Source organism: Neofelis nebulosa, chromosome 8, assembly GCF_028018385.1.
Source record: "Neofelis nebulosa isolate mNeoNeb1 chromosome 8, mNeoNeb1.pri, whole genome shotgun sequence".
Taxonomy (NCBI): domain Eukaryota; kingdom Metazoa; phylum Chordata; class Mammalia; order Carnivora; family Felidae; genus Neofelis; species Neofelis nebulosa.
In genome coordinates, this window is record NC_080789.1 from 37110736 (window position 1) to 37129517 (window position 18782).

General features: G+C 37.1%; 1 long non-coding RNA gene across 1 annotated transcript in view; it reads right to left on the bottom strand.

The window, feature by feature from the left end:
- LOC131519155 (uncharacterized) overlaps nt 1-13710 on the bottom strand; it is a 33024-nt gene extending 19314 nt beyond the window's left edge. Inside the window, exons 1-2 of the long non-coding RNA XR_009265502.1 lie at nt 13601-13710; nt 11027-11119 (exon numbers count right to left, since the gene is read on the bottom strand). This is a non-coding gene — a long non-coding RNA (uncharacterized LOC131519155). The remainder of the gene's footprint in view (nt 1-11026; nt 11120-13600) is intronic.
- Between the last annotated feature and the right edge of the window lie 5072 nt (nt 13711-18782).

Here is an 18782-nt window from a genome sequence, read left to right on the forward strand (position 1 = left end):
AATAAAGAAAAATATTTTTCATAAAAATTAAAAAAAAAGAATTTTTCTTTTTTTAATCTAAAAAAAGAGACAAAAAGAGAAAAAAGAAAAAAGGGAAAAAAAGGAAATCATCCGGAAATTTGAAAAAGTGAATACACTGTAGTAGACTAAAATAAAATGATGGAAGTAAAATAGAATTTGAAAAAATTTACAGAAATGCCAAAAATATAGTAAAAACAATTAAAGAAAAATATCTTTAAAGATATTGCAAGTAAAAATGAAGTTTTTCTCATTCTGCATTCAAGAATAGGAAAAGAAATGAAAAAGAGAAAAAAAGAAAGAAAAAAAAGGAAATGGTTTGAAAATTTGAAAATGTGAATACACTGAAGTAGACTAAAATAAAATGATGGCAGTAAAATAGAATTTGAAGAAATTTACACAAAGTAAAAAATATAGTAATAAAATTAAAGAAAAATATTTTTAATAAAAATTGAAAATAAAAATGAATTTTTTCTCTTTCTGTATTCAAGAAAAAGAAAAGTGTAAAAGAGAAAAAAAAAACAAAGAAAAATTGAATAGATGGACCTGCTAACAGATTGAATTAGGACTGAAATTACTTTGTTTTCCCCTAAAAAGTCAGAATATGTAACAGTTTATAGTCCATAAACTAAGTAGGCAGTGAGACTTGTGTTCTTAAAGAGCAAGGGTGGCCCAGTTGGGCAGGTCTCAGCATAATGGCTTCGTTCTCCACTAGATGGTGTTGCTAGCCTACTGGGGTGGAGTGTTGTGGTGCTCCTAGGTGTGTATGTGCATGCGCGGGAGCGGTGAAAATGGCATCACTCAGTTACCCAGTCTGTTCTCCCGGATCAGCAATCGCGCATCCGTCCTTTGTCTTCAGCTTTCGTCCACGCCCCACTTTTTCAGTCTGTGACCAGGCCCCAGACAGGACCTCTCTCCTGAATTTTGTCTCAGATGCAGCTGTTTTCCCTGGCCCCTTACTTCTGAAAGACCTCGGCTTTGACCTGTTCCACCCCTCTGCGGGAGGGTCTCACTGAGCAATGGCCGAATGAGCAATGGCCGAATGTTGGCTGCACCCAGGAATGCCCGCTGGACCCTGCTGCTGTCGGTGCCCCAAGACTGCAGCCAGGTGCCAGCCCGCCTCAGAAAAAGTTCGCGAGATAGTGTTGCAGCAGCGTTTCAGGGATTATGGAAAATCACAACACACATCTGGCACCAGGCTTCACCCTTAATGACCTTGTTCTGGCAATAGCTAATGTGGCCGTTTTCTGGGGTCTGCTGGGACCAGGTGGCTTAACAGTCTCTATCAAATGTCCTTCCAGCAGTGGAACTGCTTTTCCCCGTGTGGCCTGAGAACCTCCCGGACCCCGCTCTGTTCCTGGGGATTCGCCCTTCCCACTAGAGCACCAACAGGTATGGAGCTGCAGAGTTGCAGCCTTTGTGCTCCCCTTGTTTACAGTCTTAATGGAATTTAAACCCTCTCCTTTCTCCTTTCTCCCTTTTTAGTTTAGTCCCTGCAGCTGTTTCCAATTTTCCATTTTCTCTCCAGCTGCTTTTGGGGAGGGGTGCTTTTCCCGTATTCCCCCCCCCCCCCACCAGTCTCCATTCTCTCTCTGCTCACAAAAGCACCTCCCTTCCTGCTCGCCAGGTTCTCCTCTCTGCGCCATGTACCTGCTGAATTCTATGGCTCAGGTTGTGCAGATTGTTGTGTTAATCCTCCAATCAGTTTTCTAGGTGTATAGGATGGTTTAGTGTTGGTCTGGCCGTATTTCATGGATGTGAGACACACAAAAGACTTCCATGCTGTTCTGCCATCTTGGTTCCTCCTCATGGTTAGTGAGTTTGAGCACCACATTGGGCTCTGTGCTGACAGTGCAGACATTTCTTTTTTATAGAAATTCAGTTGTTTACTGCTAACATCTTTAGGATCAATACAAATGCATATATACAATTAAGAAATTTTTTGATGTTCTTGATTTTGTGGGGAATAGGGAAGGAAGAACAGTTTTTAAATGGGCACTTTCAAGTGCCCAAGTCCATATTGGCAGTGATGGAATAGAAAGGTGTATTTGTTATTGATAGATAAATAATTCAAAGACATTTACTGATGATTGTATTTAAAATAGTGATCTGAAGCTATAATGTAGAACCAATGATGAATATAATGTTAAACTGATTATACATTCCAGAGCTATGGTAACTATTACCTAGGTAACCACAAAAATATATAATCTTCAGCTGACTTTACTAAATGAAAAGTTTTGTTTTGGATTCCTGCTTTTGCAATATATAAAATGATAACATGATTTAAGTGATTTGGAACTGTGTAAAACAGATTTTAAATTACATTTTACATGATTAGAAAAGATAATCACAAAATTTGTTTCAATTACGTATTCCAAACAACATGTGGTGATGATTTACACTTTATTATACATTTTCCCCTAAAGAATTGAACATGCTCTATATTGTTCTTAGGGAAATTCTGAGAAGTTTTGTATGAATTAGCTAGTAGTAGACATTTTTATAGTATACCCTCTATTATTCAGTGAGAAAAGAAGCACTGACAGAAGTTTTTTAAAAATCAAAGTTACGTAGATATACATCTTTAATTCTCATTTTTATTTCTTTTTAGTTAGTTTTGCATGCTTTTGTTGTCTTGATATTGAGGCAGACTCCATTCTCCACCTCTAAGACTTCTCCCATCCCTCAGCTAGGTCTGTTGCCAAATTAGGTGTGGTCATGTGACTAAATTTTTTTAAACATGTATGAATGGAGGAGATGTGTGCCACCTCTGGAACTGGGTATGTGCCACCATGCTGTCTTATGCTTGTTAGCCTGATGCAGTCTTACAATGGCAGTGACCTGATTTTAATTATATCATAAAGACAAGGCATTGTGGGATGGTGGAGAAGCATGAAGGAAGGAACCTGGGTTTTTGAATGACTGCACGGAGCAGGGCAACACTTTGACCTAGACTGCTCACTTCAGGCTATCAGATAAGAAAGAAAGAAATTTCTGTCTTCTTTAAGCTATTCAATTATTGTTAATTATCTTTATTACAGCAGCCTAGCCTAAATAATATACATCGATTTGACTAGATTCAGTGAGAGAAGGAGTAAATCCAGATGCTTTTTCAAATTCGTAAGTTCAAGTTTGCTCATTTACACATATTCTTCCCTATAATGACATCTGTCTTGGTGATACAATCTTTCTCACACTCCTCTCCAGTTCTTTTATCCTGTACAGAATATGTGACTCTACCTCTAATTAATGCTTGCTCTATTTACTTGTGCTTTTTCTTATTATATTGCTATTACCATAAGTAGGGGTGGGGTTGGTGTCTTGCCAGGCATATATGCACTGCAATTTCGTAAGAGACATTTAACTCAACTTGATCAGTTTCCTTGTGTGTTGTGGGTTACCCTTTCTCTTGTGATTAAAAAAATCCAAAGTATTCCATGGTTTCCTTTCTTTGTTTTATTTTTTTCTGTCTCTGATGATTTACATAGAGTCTGATGAAAATATAAAATTATTAACTTGATGCCTGTTTATTTTATTTAATTATTTTTAAGTTTATTTTTATTTATTTTGAGAAAGAGATAGAGAGCAAGTGGGTGAGGGGCAGAGAGAGAGGGAAAAAGAATCCCAAGCAGACTCCCTGCTATCGGCACAGAACCTGATGTGGGGTTCGAACTCTTGAACTGTGAAATCATGACCTGAGCTAAAGTCAGGTACTTTACCAAGTGAGCCACCCAGGTGCCCTGTCCAGAGTGGATATCTTATGTCTACTTGATCTTTTTTTTTTTTAATGTTTATCGATTTTTGAGAGAGAGAGACAGAGCATGAGCAGGGGAGGGTCAGAGAGAGAAAGGGAGACAGAATCTGAAGCAAGCTCCAGCCTCCAGGCTGTCAGCACAGAGCCCAATGTGGGGCTAAAACTCACGAGCTGTGAGATCATGACCTGAGTTGAAGTCACATGCTTAACCCACTGAGCCACCCAGGTGCCCCTATGTCTGCTTGGTCTTTAGTCTTTTCTGGAGAGTCTTAAGTTACGTGGCTATGGTGGTTGGAGGTCTTGCTTTAGCACAGGCTCTTTTGATACTAACAGTCTCTTTACTGGGTCCTGCTAGTTTCCAAATTAAAGCACAAACAGAAGGAATCTCTTCCTGGTGACTCGTCATGGTTTGGCTCTCATTGCTAGCTTCGTTACAGACTTATTTATGGCTTTATCATCCTCCTGTCCCTCTTTGACTGATCTTCCTATATTATCCCTATGTGGATTTTATCACATACTAACTAGAATGTATGAAGTAATCAATGTATACTTTGATATACAGTATTCTATAAGTTGGCACAGTGAGGACAGAAAGGTATGTATGAGAAGCTCTAAAAATATCAACAGTTAAAAAAATTTAAGAGATGTCAACTATTTTAAAAAATGGAAAAATTAAAAATTTAAAGAATAAAAAGAGGGGGCCTGGGTGGCTCAGTCAGTTAAGCGCCTGACTTTGGCTCAGATCATGACCTCACAATTTGTGGGTTCAAGCCCCACATCAGGCTCTGTCCTGACAGCTCAGAGCCTGAAGCCTGCTTCAGATTCTGTCTCCCTCTCTCTGCTCCTCCTACACTTGTGCTCTATCTCTCTCTGTCTCTCAAAAATAAGTAAATGTTAAAAAAATTTTTTTAAATGGAAAACTTATTTTATGTTCTCATCGATATCTTTACATACAGATTCTAAGAAATAGCAACTGAAATTTTTGAGATTGTTCAGCCCCAAGTAATGGCTAACATTTATAAATGTGTTGGCATTAGTTTGCTAGTGCTGTCATAACAAAATAGCACAGAGTGAGTGGTTTAAACAACACAAATCTGTTTTCTCAATTTCTGGAGGTTTGAAGTCCAAGGTCAGGGTGTCAGCAGGTTTGGTTTCTTCTCAGGCCTCTCTCATTGGCATGCAGGTGGCCTCCTTTTCACTATATCCTCACATGATCTTTTCTCTGAGGACATGCATACCTGGGGTTTTTCTGTGTGCCCAAATTTCCTCTTTTTTTTTTTTAAGTTTTTGAATGCTTATTTATTATTGAAAGAGAGAGAAAAAGTATGAGCAGGGCAAGAGCAGAGAGAGAGGAAGACATAGGATCTAAAGCAGGCTCCCAGGTTCCAAGCTGTTAACACAGAGCCCAATGCAGGGCTTAAACCCATGAACCACAAGATCATGACCTGAGCTGAACTCGGATGCTTAACCGACTGAGCCACCAAGGCGCCCCCCAAATTTCCTCTTCTTATAGTTCAGATTGGACTAAGGTCCACCTTAACAGCCCCATTTTAACTTGACTAACTGTTTAATGGTCCTATCTTTAATACAGTAACATTCTGAGGTATTGAGAGTTAAAGCTTCAACATAGGAATTTGAGAGAGATGTCCAATTCAGCCCATATGAGTAACTAACATTTGATAAATGGTAAAGAGGAGTCTGCACTGTCCTGAACTCTTTTTATGTACTGAGTTGTTTAATCTGTACAACAAGCCTATGAGCTAGCTACTATGAAATATTGTATTTTACAGATGTGAAAATTGAGTTACAGAGAGGTAAAACAACTTTCTCAAAGTCACAAAGGCAGAAAATGGCAAAGTAGAGAATAAATGGAGGTGGCCTGGTCTCAGAGCTGCTCTCTCAGACATCATGCTGTTAAAGGTTAGTTTGTACCAATTTAAGGGTGAACGCTTTCAGAACGGATCCTCAGTTCAGAAGATGACTTCATGTTTTGGTTCCACTAGTCTATGCTTTTCAGAAAGCCATCTGATCTCTTTAGATCACCTATAGTCTTCTTTCTATGAGGAATAACTGACAAGATGATATAAAGCTCTTTGGCAAATAAGGACTACATAAATGTCAACTGTTGTAGTAATTTCATCAGTATGGATGTGTTTGTCACTTATATTTATGGGCAGCCTAGCTACTGAACTGACACAAGACAGTGCTGATTTCCAGAGAAAACAGGTCCATGACAATGTGAACTAAAAAAGATTATGCAGTCTGTGGCAGTAAACCATTTGGCTCCCGTAGTAAATCCAACATGGTACAGATCTCACGCCCAGTCTGCTGTGTCCATTTTAACTTCACAGTTAAGTGAAGGGTTTATTATTCTGAAAACAACCAGAAACGCGAAAGTAAAAAGCAGCTCTTGACCATGGGGAACTGTCTGACAAAGCTCTGGGCTTCAGGGTTATTTGAAGCTGGCCTGGTACTTAACACCCAATGGTTGTTCTGTTGGGCATAAACAATCTCATCAAACACCAACACAAGACAAGGGCCATTCTGAGACCATGACAGAGCAAGACAGCACAGGACCATATCATAACTTCTTAAGCACGTGCAAAATAAGGTTACTGTGCCATCCACAAAATAGCAAACATCCCCCTTTCTCCTGGCTGACATGAGAAACTACTACTTCATCACCAACGACAGTTTAAGCCTCACTCAGGCCTGTCCATAATGAAAAGATGTATTGAGATACCCACCCACAGAATTGTCCCTGCTTTCTTATATCATCTAGAGACTCTTTGACTCTCTTCAAAAGCACCCAGCCAAAGCCAAAATCCTCCAAGAGATTCTTCCTAACATCGATTACTGAGATGGCCCACAGTCCCCATGCATCTTCTCCCTTGCTTCCGTGAGTAATGAACCCTTCTGGTTCAACTACAGGAGTGTCTCTGGTGGTCTTTAGCAGAAGGGCATTGACAAAGGCAGTGCAATTGCCTGAGCAGATTTCAGAGACACAGTTTCATTTACGCTACTACTTCCCTAGTGAGAAAGACTTAAAAACATCTTTTTAGCACATAAAGCTTTGGGATTTTTTGGGAGAAAGCTTGTTGGAAGTTGAAACTATTTTAGTAGAAGAGAAAAACCTCTGTGGGAACACCTCTGTGTCATGCTTTTGCCTTTATGGATCACATAGGCTGTGTTTACATATATTTCTAGTGTATCTTTCGTTTTTGCTTGCATTCTTACTAAAGTGTGAGGTTCTGAACACCATGTGTTCCATCCTGTTAGGATGACTGTCACACGCGATTTAGCACAAAGCTCTCATTCTATGTATTCTTATATTCTTCCTCCCCAAAATAGAGGAAGGAAAAAAAGAGAGTTGTACTGGTGTGTGCTGCCTGCCCAATTCAGTTGCTAACTGTCCACCCACTGTTCTTTTCTTTGTGCCTTATGCCTAGGCTGCAGTTTAGTGATCAAATTAAATGATAGGCCTAATTAACTGAAAGAACTTTGTAAGCTTCTAACTGGAAAATCTGCTTCTTCTGGCTTTTTTTTTTTTTCTCACAGAAATACTATCCTTTCAGCTTATTACAGTCTGATAATTTATACAGTATTTGCCTACACATACATGTACACATTCAACTAATTTTATTCTAACACCTTAATTCATGTGCTATATATTCTGTGTCTTGAAATTTCTCTTTCTCTCATTATAGTTGCATAGCAACCTCTGCAAGTTGTGAACAGCAAAATGACTTGTTATTGGGTGATAGGAGAGAGTTTTTCAAGTACCGTTGAGCTAAGGTTCCAGAGATGAATATTACCCTCTTATACTTTGGTGGAAGTATATTTGAAGAGGGAAAATTGGGGTGGCTGGGTGGCTCAGTTGGTTAAACAGTTGACTCGATCTCAGCTAAGGTCTTGATCTCAGGGTTGTGAGTTCAAGCCCCATCTTGGGCTCCACGCTGGGGATGGAGCCTACTTAAAAAAAAAAAAGTAATAAAGAGGAAAATTTTAAATCTGTGATCAATCAAGGAAAAGCAGAATTATTTATGCCAAAGAGAAATGTTTACATAGCTTGATAAATTGACCGACATGATTGGTTCAAATATCTTTGTCCTTTGTTGAAACATGAGTTTTTATTTATTCATTTGAATTTTATTCATTCATTCATTCAAAATATAGCTGATACAAATGTTATATTAGTGACTTGAATTTAAAATGGCGTGAGTATCGAAATTTATTTTTAGCTTCTATTTTAGGTTCATTTGCTAATGTATTGAAGCAACAATCCTACTCCATACGATGCCAGGTGCTGAAAGTAAAGGTGTATTAGACATGAACATTAGTGTGAAGAAATTTTCTAAAATAGCTTAAATTCTCTTTTTCCTTGGAGTTTATAATCTATCATGGTTTAGGTTTTAGGTTTTGGGTCTGACTAAAGGTACAGAGGTCAGAAGTGCCTGAAGATCCCATTCTTTCATTACAAGGGCAGTTTACTCTTTCAGAATAAAATATGTGATTTTTCTGTGGGAGGTCCAACCTGGAAGAATCCAGATTGAAAAAAAAATGCACATTTTTTTTCCTTCTTATTCAAGTAGGTTAATCTTGTAGAATTTGTAGCCTGGACAACCCAACTTTTATATTCACTGTCTGCCTAATAAACCTAATTAAAATATATCCACACAGAGAAAACTCCCTATTCTTAATTTTATCACACAATGGAGTGTTTTTAAGACTGCACTTTTCATCTGGCTGCATTATACTACACCTTTAGAATCAGTTTCTAGTATCTTATTCCTCTAAAAACTTTTGAAGTACTTGTTTTCTGTCTGAGTTGATTATTATTGTCTAAGTAGTTTCAATTTGCTAAAAAGTAGTGGCCACAGTAGCTATTTTTATCCATTCTGAATTTAGATCCTATCCATTAAAATTGTGTTTCAGAAAATTGTTTTGGTGTTAATGAACTACTCCTGATGTTCTGAGACTGTACTATTGGTGTGATCTATGTTTTACATTGTGTACTGTAAAAAATTTAAGAGCAATACTTGTGTTGACTCTGGATCCGATGTCTGTAATAAACTTGTGATGGTTAATTTTATATGTCAACATGACTGGGCCACAGAATGCCCCAGATAACTGTTTAAATATTTCTGGGTATGTCTGTGAGGGTGTTTCTGGTAGAGATTAGTGTTTGAATTGGTGAACTAAATAAAGCAGATGACCCATCCCAGTGTGGGTGGGCATCATCCAATCCACCAACGGCCTGAATTGAGTAAAAAGAGAGACAGAGGAAGGATGAATTTAGTCTTTCTCTGCCTGGCCACTTAGCTGGGACATCAATCTTCTCTTGTCCTTTGTGCTCCTGGTTCTCAGGCCTCAGGCCTGGAATCATAATCTACTTTAGCTCTCAGCCTTTGAACTACAATGGTGGCCTTCCTGCATCTCTAATTTACATAGGGCAGATCTGGGCACTTCTTAACCTCCACTGGTTCTGTTTCTCTGGAGAACCCAGACAAATATAAAACTCTAGGATCAAGACCATATAAAATTAGTCATCTAATAGAAGGAAAGCATAATGAATGTTATTGAGCACCTACTATGTACCAGTATTTATTCATGCACTATTGTCACTTAATGCATATAGCATTAAGGTGGGTATTATTGTATGGCTGGTAACTGATGGGATAATCACATCTCAGAGAAATCAAGAAAATTGACTTTGGTCAATAGCTAAGAAGTAGCAGTGGTGATATTTAAACTTGTTTGCCTGACTCCTAAACTCATTCTTACCTCCCCATTGTGAAGTGTTCAGGTAACTAGCATTTATTGACTACCTGCAACTTGTCAGACATTGGATGGAAGATTTATATATATTTTATGTATAGTATATACTCTATGGTGCCCTGGAGGCAATGAACAATTCTAAGCCATGACTTTTGAACTCAAAGATTTTATAATGTATTTAAGAAGGTTAATCAAATGAGGCAACATTAAAGTGCCAGAGGAGAAGTAGCAATAATTGCTGTAGAAACAGAGAGGAAGGACTTCACTAATTCTCTCAGGTCAGCTAGCAGCTGGATATCCAGGAAGCATATATTCATTTTCTACTTTTCATTTAAAATATCAATAGAGAGTTTGTTCCTTTTGTCATAAACTAGAGCTGTTTTCAGCTCTATATTTCAACTCTACTTTTATGACCTTTTGAATCTTGAGTGACGGTGGTATAAATGGGTATGTCTCAGCTCTATCATGTACTAGATGTGTGAATCTGGACAAATTACTTACTTCTTTGTGTCCAAGTTTCTCCGTGTGTGTAGAATGTGCATAATATTAGCACCTAGTTTATAAGTTCTTTGTGATAATTAGAATGATCTAAAGTTATGTTATTAGGTATATACATGTTTAATTTATAATTATAATGTCTTCCTGGTAAATCTTTCCTTTTATTATTCATTCACTCTTTTTTGCATAACAATACTTTTATACATTTGTCTTGGTCCATAAATTCTATTTTGTCTTATACCAGCTTTCTTTTGATTAGCATTTGCTATTAGCATTTGATAGTATTTGCAGTCTTTTTTCTATCCTTTTGTTTGTAATTGTTTGGGGTCCATATGTTTTAGGTATTTAAAAATTACATTTGTGTTTATTGTAATTATTGTTAATTTTTATTTCCATTTTTGGATTTTATGCCATTTTTTCCTATGCTTACATTTTCCTTCTTATGTATTTTATTGGATTGCTAAAACTTATTTTGAATTTTAGTCTCTCTATTCATTTAGAAATTATGTATTTCCATTTAAGGGAGATTATCTCTTTTCCTGTAAGTGTTGCCCTTAAAATTTTGACATATATATTTAACAAAGTTTAAAGAAATCAGAATTTTTGCTTTCTTCTCAAATGATATAACTTACCTAGAATATTTTCTCTTTAATAACTCTCAGCATATTTTCCATGTTATTATCAAATATTTTTTGTGTCATCTTGATTTTATTTCCTCTATATTAATCATTATTCTTGTCTATGTTTATTGCTTTCTTGGTAGTCTTTTAACTATCTAACAATTTACTAATCATGCTTTCAGCTTCATTTAGTTTTCTGTTTTTATTCTCTATTACATATTTAATTTCTAGAAATTGTATTTAATCCTTTTCCAAATCTGTCTGAATTTTTCTGATTTTTTAAAAATTCAGTGTTTCTAACCCTCTCAATTTTTATATGAGATTGTTTTGTTATCTGAAGTCTTAGGTTTCTTACCTGCTGTTTATAGTATCTGCTGATTCTTGCTCTCAGTGATGGTTTCCTTCTGTGTTTTCTATTTTCAATTACTCATCCTCAGTAGACAATCTTCTGTAAAGGAGATTTAAGGTGTATCCATTAGGAATGATTTTATATTTAGTTCTACCAAGAATCTTAGAGATTAAGCAGCCTCCAGGCAATGTGGCAACATTTTATATTAATTTCTTTTTTTCTAAATTCATTTATTTTGAGAGAGAGTTTACACGAGTGGGGGAGGGGCAGAGAGAGAGGGAGTAGAGAGAATCCCAATCTGATAGCATGGAGCCTGACTCGGCCTCCATCTCACAAACTGTGAGACCATGACCTGAGCTGAAATCAAGAGTCAGAAGAATCAGACGCTCAACCAACTGAGCTACCCAAGCATCCCAACATTTTATATTAATTTTTAAACTTTAAAGATTTAGACCCAGCAACCAATGGGAATTCAAATACTAAACTTGGCTGAAGTCAGGCCTGTAGTTATAAATTATTGGCAAAAATTTGTTTTCCTCTCTATTGTAGAGCCAGAGCAGAATAGATATCCCATCTTTACATTTTACTCTGGTGGGAAATGGGTGAATTTTTATAGTTTACTGTTTCATATGAAGATGCTCCCTTTGAGGATTCTAGTTTTATGTGGGAAGGGTAAGGGCTCAAGGCAGGTAATCCATAAGGCTCTCGGTAGAAGCAGCATTACACTCCACCCACTCCACTCCACCAGCAACTTGGTGTTTCCAGTTTGGATTTTAGTTTACTCTACACTTTTGAATTAGTCTTCACTTTTTTTTCCCCCACATTTCCTTGAAATGCTGTTACTTTCTTCAGACATACTCTGTGTTTCAAAAAATGTTTCTTATATTTACTTAATGTGTTACTTAGAGGTTTTGTAGTGTGAGGGTTTTTAGAATTTCTAGTTCACCATATTGCAAGAAGTGGATCTGCCTTCATGGGGAACAGGAGGTGGATTCAAAAAAGCAGTAGAGTTTGTTATGGCAGTGATAGAAATGTCCTGTGTTCTTATTTTCTTTCTAAATCAGAAAATTTACACCATTGCATAAAAACCTTTTAGTGATTTTCCATTGCTCTTGGAATAAATTCTAATTCTCTGAGCATCTCTTTCACAAACTTTCATTATCTGCCCCTTACTTGCCCATCCAGTTCTCTCCTTTTCATTTAGATTTTTGTGCAGCTAGAATGAACTTCCTTAAGTTCATTTTGTTTTTCACCCCCAGCCTTTTTATTATTACATTTCCTTTGCTTGAATCTCAAAATTTTTCCCATGTCTCTCTTTTACCCCATCTCCTTTGATGATTGTCTAATTTTTAGGATTCAATCTAAGCATCAGTTTTGGCAGAGAGTTTCTTTTGATGCCTCTTGACTCATCCCTCTCCAACATACATTTCCATTACATGCTCCTGTAGCATCCTGTAGTTTCTATTTTATTTGTTATGTCACAAAAATCACATTTATTTATACTTAATAATTTATTGGTCATTTTTGCCAGTCTCCATTGAAATCATTCCCTCACTATTGATTCTCTATTGATCCTAGCATGATGTTATATTGTAAGCAATTAGTAAATATTTATAGAATATTTTAAATTAAAATTTATACGGTTATAACTACCATTTTAATAGCTATCATTTATGTACCTATACTGGGTAGAAATCATAGACGCTATAAGGTTATAAGGGAACTTTAATTTGGGATTATTTATGAGATCCTTTCAGAAATAGGAAATGACCATGTCTATAATCTTCATTATCTACTTTGTGAGGCTGTGTATTCAGATCTATCATAGAAAATGGAGAACATTTTGACTATGGTGGTTACTTTCAAGAAAGATATCAAATAATCCATTCTGTTGAGCATCAATTATGACAAGACTGGAACAAAGGTAATTAGGGTCACTGACATGTTCTCCTATGGTTATGCCATGTATGGTGGCAAGGAGAATGGGAAACACCCTGGAGGTTTTCAGAGTAGTATTTTCTCCAGGCATGGACATCACACTTAGGACCTGTTGAATTATTAGATGGCAAATGAGGGTGAAGAAAAGTCCAGAGAGATATTGTAGAGTGTACAGTTTCAGGTATATAGACACTAATGCACATATAGAAGAATACCAATAATGGAATATATTTAGGGATACAAATAGAAGTTAATGTGAATATCAGTTAATCAGTTTTGCTGCTACTAAGTGAGGAAGAGGAAGTTCGAGGTAGGCTGAGTGATGATGAACTCCTTCTTCAAAATAAAGCTAAGGCTATTTTTAGGGATTAAGAGTTCTAGCACAGTCAGATAGTCTTGCTTTTAGGCTAGATATCTGGCTTAGATATTTAGGTTTTGGGTTAGATTTCTAGGCTTATTTATGGCCTTGGAGTTAAGCTACATTGAAAGCAGCAATTACTATTTTTATCATCACTTAACTATAACTGTGCAGAATTGTTTTAAGCTGTGCCTGTTCATTGCATTTGTTATATTGTGATATATCCCCACCCTCCTAGTAAAGACATCCCACATTAAATATGGTTTTGAGGTTTCATGACTCACATGAAGTGAATGGTTGTGTTCTGCTGTGCTGAGTTCCTTTAAGAATTACATGCACAGGGTGGAGAGCCAACATTTGGAGTTCTTCTGGGCCTCCAAGGTAGCCATGATCATTTAGGTCCATCAAATCTCAATAACAAGCAGCTGAGAAAATTTTCAAGGTGAAATTTGAAAAACAGACTCTGGAAAATATGTTATGCCATCAGAAATCACTAACATTATGTAATCTTCAGGAAATACATGTAAAGGACCGGGTAATATCAAGGATTGGGTAATAGAACCAGTAAGAACCAGAGATCATTGGAATTATTGAGGGTTTGCATTGCTAAGTGCATTGCTATAAAACTAATTTTTTTCAGGAATGTTTGGACTTTCTTAAAATTGTTTTTTTAACGTTTATTTATTTTTGAGACAGAGAGAGATAGAGCATGAACAGGGTGGGTCAGAGAGAGAGGGAGACACAGAATCTGAAACAGGCTCCAGGCTCTGAGCTGTCAGCACAGAGCCCGGTGTGGGGCTCGAACCCACGAACTGCGAGATCTTGACCTGAGCTGAAGTCGGACGCTTAGCCAACTGAGATGTTTGGACTTTCTTAAGGAAGTAGGTATGATCCTCAACACTAGGACAATCAAGCACATCTTGCTTAGATCTTACATACAAATGATACAGATATAAATGGCCCAAGATAAGCATGCTGAAATGGTTTTCTGAGTCGGGAATACATGAGTATATTAAGTTGATTAAGTTGCCATTCAGATAATTCCTTGGCCTAGACACGTGTGTGTGTGTACGGGTGTGCGCTTGTGTGTATGTGCATATGCATGTTGATAGAGTGGGAACAACAATGGTTGGTAACTGCGGGTACAATTCATAGGCCAAAGGTCCATAATAAGCAGTTAAATGTTCCAATGTAGTTTTGTAAAGCATATTATTTGCATATAATGAACCCTGAGTTATACCAGCTTATGGAAAAACAATATTAGAAGGAATCTGGTAGAATTTTCAGAATCGAAGGCAGAGCAAAACATCAGCTTCAGGAAGGCAGGAATGAGGACAATTCTGGGCTCCAGAGGTACTGAGACAGGGGCTTGAATGCTGTAAGAGTGGTTTTGTTTGATCCTAAATCTATCATCTTGCTCTTCTCTGCATTTTGGCATGAGCTGAACTTTTTTTTGTATAGGGGCAGGAGAGGGGTATACATGACACCTAGATTTCCAGGATTCCTTGTAACTTAGTCATCAGGTTGTAAGAACTCTTTATCCCATGTCCTGCTCAATTTATTAAAAAACCTAGGGAAAAGCTTAGATTGATCATGTGATGATGTGCCTGTTCCAAAGAGATGGGGTTCAGATGTCATTTGAAACATATGTTTTATTTATTTTATTTTTTATTTTTTTTAAATTTACTTATATTCTATGATCTTGCCACTTCTCTTTAGTCCAGGCTGTTTAACATGATCCATCCATCATTTTTTTTTGGAGGTAGTTAAAATTTCCTGAACACAGAAAAAAGGTATGGATTTTTACATTTAAACTTAGACAAAAAGCCATGATCCAGACATCAGACCCCATGTGTGGGAGAATACTTGCTAAATCAGTTTTTAGAGTTGCAGTGCAGAGGTGAGAGAAGAAAACAATGTAGGAGAATGGCTTTGGTCACTGAGAAGGACCCTCATGCTTTGCCTCTCATTCTGAGGTTACTTCCGCTGGGTGACAAAAACTTGACACTCTCACCACCATTTGGAGAAGGGATATTGGAGGGGACTTGTGATTCATCTTCCACCTGGTTGTCTGTGTGGCAGAATGGCACATCCCTCAGATATATGTAATGTGGGAAAATAGAACAGGCTCAACCACCAGATGCCTGGGTAGAAGTGTGTGCAGTAGGCTCATTAAATAAATGTAAGCCCCTTTAAAAGTGAGGTTCTCCAGAATCATATGCTAAGGCAGAGTTTGGGGTACAGGACGTTCATTAGGGGTTTAACATCTTTGAAGGAGAGGGGGAAAGAAACAGGACATGACAGAAATCTGTGATACAGCCTTGGCCAACCTCAAGGGAAACTTTGGAACAAGAATCACCAGAGTTTCCTGGGTTGGCTGAAATGGCTGGAACTTGTTCTGTCATTGGTGTGAGCCACCCAGCAATGTGCATGAGTGCAGGCAAGACAACTCACAGCTGGTGAGGCAGACCAAGAAGTGACTGGCAGTGAGAGATGGTCTGTAAACCACACTCCCTACAGATGGACCCCAGATCGTTTTTTGAAAGGAGCTTTGGGAATGCATCTTTGGTCTACACATACCCTCATGGGATAATAGGAAGCAGCCGTTGCTTTCTTTTGTGACTGAGATAGATGAAGGCCTTGAGAATCTTGTGGTGATGACACAGGTCCAGAGCAGAAAACAGCTGTGTCTTATGTGGTTGTTAACTCAGTGAGAAGGCAGAATCCCTAAGCAGTTGCCAATATAGTGAAAAATCAGTAGACCCACCAGGAGTTTGAACTTTAACAGATGAGAAAATAAAACAGGATCCTATTTCCGACCTCTACTTTCAGCCTCCTACTTCCGCATCATGTGTTTTGTAAGCCTGCTTGAATTTATGTCACTGAAGGAGAGGGTCTGAAATAACTTCACTGACTTGAAATTGAATATTAAGTTTTTTCCCGTCAGATAAAATGTTGATTTACAATGGAGAAGAAGATGAGTTATGGAGAAACAAAAAAAATAATTTACGTATGCAGAAACATGGCCTTACAAATTCATGATCACCTCAAAGTAATTGAAATAAAACTAATTTTTGCTATTTGCTTTTATCAGGAGAATATAGATGATTCTCAAAGTCTTTGGTTAAGCTGGTCCAACTATGTTTTATAATAAATCAGTAGCTGTCTTCAAAATGTTTTATAATTTTTCGGCTTTATATGCTTATTTGACAAAAGCAACACTTACTGTTGTCATGTTATTTGATTTCATGTCCACCCCTTACTCCTTTCTCTTTGTACTCTCTCATTCTGGAATGTTCTTCAACATTATCCTATTCCTTTATAACATTTTTTGTTAAATATCACTTCCTTAGAACATTCAAGGCTAACATAATATTTCCTTAATGTGTTATTATTTTATTCAACTGTTTATCATGATCTGAGATTATATTCTGTGTTTATTTGTATGCCTACTGACTGTTTCCTCACACAAAAGGAAACTCTGTGAGGAAGGACATTAGTTTTCATTATCTTTATATCCAGGTCTCAATACCTGGTAGAATCTCTATGGATATTTGCTGAGTGAATGAATCAATGGAATTTAAAGATTTACTAACTCTAGAAATTTGTTTAAATTGCTTTTAATGAGGAAAATGATACGTATATTTATGTATCTTTCTATATAAAATTCTTCTGTACGCATTCGAAATAGTGCCTCTGAAAGGAATTTTTAAATGTTAAGGCAATAAAATGGCCTCATTTTAAACATATTTTTAAGGAGTATTAAGTTGGAGCTTCAAATGTATGTTTTTCTAGATTGCTAAATTAGAATGAGATATTGTCAAATTCATTATTGGACTACTATTGTTAATCATACATTTTTATTACTATACGTTATGCCATAGCAAGATCATATTTGTTAAACAGAGGTGAAGTTCTTTAAGTGTAGCTTAGCAGTGAATATACTTGGAAAAATGGCACTGAGGTCAAAGGTAAAATTAGACACCCATGTTTTCCAGCCATGGGATTTGAAAAGATAAAAGTGTTTTTGCTTTTTCTTTCACTTCCTCCTCTTCCTATTATTCCTCTCTTTCCCCTTCTCTTTCTCTTCTTCTTTCTTTAATCTTTTCATTAAATAATCCCACTGGGTGGAATCATGGAGCTAATTTTACCAAACAAGAGCAGTAGAAAACAACACTTAAAAATGGTGTTGCTCTTTCAACATATTAATGCTACTAATCTTAGAACGTATTTTTGTATTTTTAGAACTTCTACAAATTAAAAGGAAAAATGACAAATGGCATCAGGGGATGGAGATATGTGACAGACTGTCAACATTCATCCAGGCAGGATGGTTGGGACTTTCATTTGCCTTAAATGTCTTTGGTTTATAAGACCAGTTAAAAAAAAAAAAGTGCTCTAGAATTAATTGTGTTTTGGTGACATATTTCCTTAGCTTATTGATTAACTTCCTAGTCACATAAATTATACAATTTAAACTTGCCCTTTATCAAGATCTTTGAAAAAAATGATAATAGATTAGTGAAATACGATACCTCAGAGGAGCTGAAAACTGGATAATGCTCATGTCAAAAGTATAATATACGACTTTGAATTGGTGCCTTAAGCAGGCAATCATGTTTATGTCACAAGAAAATCTTAAGTGTGTTACTGAGCATGGGATATTTAGTCATTTCTTAGGTTCATGTCTTAAGACACATCTCAAAGAAAACTACAAATATCAGCAATAATTAAAATTATTATGCATTGGGGCGCCTGGGTGGCGCAGTCGGTTAAGCGTCCGACTTCAGCCAGGTCACGATCTCGCGGTCTGTGAGTTCAAGCCCCGCGTCAGGCTCTGGGCTGATGGCTCGGAGCCTGGAGCCTGTTTCCGATTCTGTGTCTCCCTCTCTCTCTGCCCCTCCCCCGTTCATGCTCTGTCTCTCTCTGTCCCAAAAATAAATAAAAAACGTTGAAAAAAAAATTATTATGCATATCTGGTTATTGACTGGAACTCTTGCATATAATTTTTTTTCACCACCATTATTTCTTTAAATAAAAAAGGAAGGTTGTATGAAAGAGAAAGGGGGTGGGGAGTAAAGTATGATCATTTACAACCACAGGAAAACCTCTGTACATGTTTCGCATCTGGCAGAAGGAAGGGCAGGCCGGGAGAGGCAGGCTGGGGTCAGACCTCTTTGTAGAGGACATCATAGTCCAAGCTGTAAAGAATGTAGGCCTTGGTTGGTTCAAGAGCTAGTCATCAGTGCAGGATAGCCCCACAGCAAAAGTGTTTGAAAAAACTAGTAAAGAAAATTGTAGAAGAGACTGCTTTCATTCCGAGATCAGGAAGTGCTACTAAGATCTCACAGTTGGTGAGCAAGAAATCAATTGCCTCAATGGAAACTGACTCAAAAGATGACTACTTTCAATGGGACAGCTCTAGAGAAGATCTTTTATCCTAGCTTTTGAGAAGAAATGAACATA